Genomic DNA, 4,754 nt, shown 5'->3' with positions numbered 1-4,754 from the left:
TGCTTGATGCCTTCTTTTCTTCAGCCTTCTACACTAAATCTTCAAGATTCTCAGCTCTCTGAGACCAGAGGGTAAGCCTGGATGAAGGAAGAGCACTTAATAGGATGAGCTTTGCCAGTTTGCAACCAGAAGTTCTGATGGAGTTTACTGGCATCATTGTGAGATCACAGTTGTCTTTGAAAGGTCATAGTGATCAGGATAGATTCCTGAAAACTGGAAGGCTAGAACTCTTGCATTCAGTAGCAACAAGCGATGAAGATCCATGTAACTATAGGCTAAGTCAACCTCACCTCAATTACTAGGAAGGTAATTGAGAAAATCTTCCTGCAATATATTTCAAAGCATGAAAGTGATTGAAACAGTCATGGATTCACAATGTGGGAATCATACTAATCAACTTGATAGCCTTCTAAATGTGTTGACTTCAGAGGGCTTTTATCAATGACACAAAGTCCAGCTGGAGACCAATCAGTAGTTCACATGCCAGTGGTTATTAGTGAGATCAGAACTGCTTAACATCCTTGTTAATGGTGCTGGAGGAGAATGTATTTTTAACAAGATTGTAAATATAAAATGGAGGGGAATGGTCAGAGGATTGTACTGTAATCTGAAAGGATCTTGACAGGCTCAAGAAATTGACTGAGAAGAATCTCATGAAATTCAACAAAGGGAAATACAATTCCTGGAGGAATAATCCTGGGAATCACTACACACTGGAGACTTTCTGGAAAGCCACCCAGCAAAATATTTTGGCATCCTTCCTTACAGTTATAAACCAGGAATGCACCTTAACAGCAAAGAATACAAACTGTATTTGAGGTTGTATTAAGAAAAGCTTTTCCAACTGATGGAGGAAGGTGATCTTTCCCATTCTTAATGCTGTCTAGATGCTGCACCCAAGAAGGATATGCACTTCAGGAAGGAAGTTCAGTGAAGGGGATCAAAATCATTAAGGGACTGGACTGTATTCTTTCATACTAGAAGCAGCTGTGGGAATTTTGGCACTGATCAAGAGAAGGCTAAGGGAATCTAATCAGCCCATGTGTTGATTAAGCTGAATACCTGATGGAAAGCAGGAAAGAATATGGAAGCACACTCATTTCATTAGCAAAAGGCATAAACTGCAACACAAGAAATTCAATCTGAATACAAAAAAAAATCCACTTTGTTACTGTGGGGCTGGTCAAACACTAGAACTGGTTGGCTAGGGAAGTGATGGAATCATGCAGATACTCAAAAAACTTTATACAGCCCTGGGCATCCTGCTTATATGATATCTAGATGTCCTTGCCAACCTCAAAGATTCTGTAATTTTATGTGATTTTGAGGATGATGTGAGCTAGAGATATTTAGATTTTAAAATGGTGAGTAAAAGTAAGACATTTACAAAACTACAGAGATAAAATTCCCTTAATTCACAAAGATCTATTTACACATAGAATAGCTCATATTTCAAACTCAAGAACAGACAAAAACAAATTTACACAGTCAAATTATAAACCCTTTAACTCTTCATAATGGAAGTACTAACATAACCTTTACCAGAATTCTGCAAAAACATTGCTATAATCAAGATAAAATATGAAAGGAAATCAAAGGTGAAAGAATTATATATTTTAACATAAAGAGAGAGAGAGCCCTGATAAGTTAGAATCTTCAGTGTTTTTGTCTATGATAGAAACCACATGGCAGTAAACAAGCTTGCTCTAAGATCTCAACCATAAAAATAGAGAAATAAAACTGAATCTAAATGAAGTAGGTTTCATGGCTTTTGCAATGTAATAAAACAAAACTTTACTATAAAATATAGTTAAGTTTCACATAAATTTATACAAAAATGTTGAATCTGGAGTACATCTGACATATTTTTCAATATTCTATGTTCAACTACTTTATACCTAGAGGGATGTTTAAAAGACAAAATCTATGATTACTGTACATTTTTTTCAGAAACCATTTCAGATACAATTATTGAAATATTTATTTCCTGAATATTAGCAATTAAAAAAAAATAGTCTAAAATCACTAAATAATGAATAGGAATAAGCGGTCACGTAAATGTGTATGTCGCTTTTAAGTAATGCCTCTTAATGTAAAATTTGCAATGTAAATTGTAAAATGTCTCTTAAAGTCAATTTACAACAGAGCACAAAAGCACTATTTGACAGAGCAAATTCTCAGCTACAAAACACAGGTTTTCAACACAGAGACCACCATTAGGCAATTTACGTGTATAAGCTCATCAAGACACACTTCTTTTTGTGATGTAACAGGCTGTGCATAGCCATCCAGAAAGTGACTTGTCTTTCACATTGCTGTCACCGCTGCTGAAACATACCACCCACCACCTCACTGCACTCATATCCACTATTTGGTCTGTAGAAACGTACAACAAGAGTTGATGAATGTCAGTGGATGCCATGTTTTTGACATGGAGGAATTCAGTGACACACCTTTGCTTCATCCACATGTCAGACATCATTTTGTCTGACTGCCCCTCTGCTACCACCTGTCATACAGCAACAAAATGTAATGGGATATCAGTGGGAAGATTCAGTCTCTACTGCCATATCATCAACACCTGCTTCTGATGTCGTGGGTCAACGTAATAACATAGGAGGCATTGCCTTCAAGCAGCCCTTGTAAATATAAGATTGTTCAGTTTAGCTTTAAGTATTTTGATTGTTTTTGTTTGTTGTCTGATTATTATGTGGGGTGTAAACTCAGAATTAACTTAAACCACAGAAGACATTTCAGCTCTTCAAAAACATTTATTATTTCATTAAGATTTACAAAATTCATAAAACACTTTGAATACTGTCTTGTATTTGTCAGTAAAATAATTCATTCGTGTAGCTGCTCTCCATGGTGCAGAGCTGTAATGTTATCATAATAGAGAATAAAGCATATCATCTACCTTTTGAAAGACAGATTTCTGATACCATTCAGTCTGAGACTCTTATTCAACAAAGTAATTTAAGGATCTTATGATAATTCCCTGATTTTTTTCTTTTCTTTTTTATCATATAATGATGTTGAAAGAAGATTTCCTTTTCTATTTACATTTTATGATATTGCTTGTTTCTGATTAAATCAGTCTCAGTAAAATAGAAATGCTATGGAGAAAATCCAAGCAGTACTTTTCCTCTAATAAAAATTTACCACACTTTGTAGTGCTCATTAATTATTGCAGTGTAACACCATCTCCAGAACTTGTGTGATATTATTCACTGCACTTAAGAAATTAATAATTCATAGACTTTTTTAGAGCAGAACAAACTGTTTATTTTAGGAATCTGTTGTATCTAGGTAGTCAAAATTACTAATTATACTTACTAAAAATGTTAGAGAGAGAGAGAGAAAATTTATTTCTAACATCAGTAAAAGTAGGAAATTCCTCTGGATTTGACTTAAATTTGGTTAACAGACACAGTCTGGTGTGCCTGGCTACTTCTCACACTCTGAGGGTTCTCCAGATGTGTGAACTAAGAAGCTATTTATCAATTTGATTGCAGTGTAAATCATGAACACTAATCATAAGTGTCTGAGGCTTTTAAGTCATTAACAAATCAACAAACAATGTGGTGACACAGTTCAGAAGACATATTCCATTCTTGAATTTAGAAACATTCTTCCACCCTAGCATTTGAAATGTCTCATTATCACTGTTTGGATCATCTGATGTTTTTGGTAAATATAATTTAGTACCTAGGGATGCTTTACAAATCTCCATTTGCTATATTCAGCTATACTGCAGATGGCAGTCTTTAGTACTGAGTACGGAGGCTGCTTGAAGTCAATGGGTCCCCTTGTGAACATGAGATTCTAATGCTATCATCAGTTAGATTCAGTACATATCCTCAGCTGACTGTGGGAGACCAGTATGAATGCTTCATTCTTTCCGTCTCAGATCTAGCCATCCAAATATTTCCTTTCTAATCATGATGGATGCTGAAGTTTCATAAGATTCCCACATTTAACAAGACTGCTACAATAGCTGATTATAATTCAAATTCCTATTAGCAGTGCATAAAAATTTAAGTATAGTTCAGACCGTACTGTCTTAGAAGTAAGAACAATGTGATAATGCCTAAGTATATTAGATATGCCAATTAAAAGGAAAAAACTTTTGACAACAATCCAACCAATGAAATATAAAGTTGGCTTTTTGAAAGCACACAGGCTAACAAAATGTTATCTTAGTTCCTTGTAAAAGAATAATGAAAGTAAAACTCACATGCCTAATGCAAAATAATTTGAAACCAAAGAAATATTCTTAGAGCTTTCAATAATTAGATAAAGGCATTGCTGCGCACATTTCAAATAATATATATGTAAAGCTTACTATGAAAGGCTTTGAAAGTTACTACAGCTTTTAGAAGATAAGAAAAGGGGACAGTTGATTATCAGGTTTTAATAAAAAATAAAGTGAAATGTTTTGCTACATATAACAGTGCGAGTTTGCAAAATAATTAAAATTCACATAGAGTGATTCATCAGAAATATTTATGTCAACCTTGTCAAAACATTCTAATTGCAATTGTAGCAAACTACTTCCCATTATACAATCATATAAAGAATTGTTAACAACCCATGGAGCTGTGGTGTCACTTTTTCTTCCTTTAGAGTTTTATTCTTCATTTTGTGCTGAATCCAGAACAAAAAAATCTGAATTTTGGCAGAACTTCTCAGAAATAAAAATCAGAAAGCACACAACCTTCTCAACCTTCTAGAAGAACAAATAATCTTTGGGA

General features: G+C 34.3%; 1 long non-coding RNA gene across 1 annotated transcript; it reads left to right on the top strand.

The window, feature by feature from the left end:
* Positions 1-222: 222 nt before the first annotated feature.
* LOC109365030 lies at positions 223-1,755 on the top strand. Its single transcript, XR_002110746.1, has 2 exons — positions 223-306; positions 888-1,755. It is a non-coding gene; the product is annotated as an uncharacterized LOC109365030 (long non-coding RNA).
* The last annotated feature ends 2,999 nt before the right edge of the window (positions 1,756-4,754 follow it).

The sequence above is a fragment of the Meleagris gallopavo genome, unplaced genomic scaffold, assembly GCF_000146605.3.
Source record: "Meleagris gallopavo isolate NT-WF06-2002-E0010 breed Aviagen turkey brand Nicholas breeding stock unplaced genomic scaffold, Turkey_5.1 ChrUn_random_7180001951631, whole genome shotgun sequence".
Classification (NCBI taxonomy): domain Eukaryota; kingdom Metazoa; phylum Chordata; class Aves; order Galliformes; family Phasianidae; genus Meleagris; species Meleagris gallopavo.
This window is presented reverse-complemented; position numbering and strand designations above follow the sequence as displayed.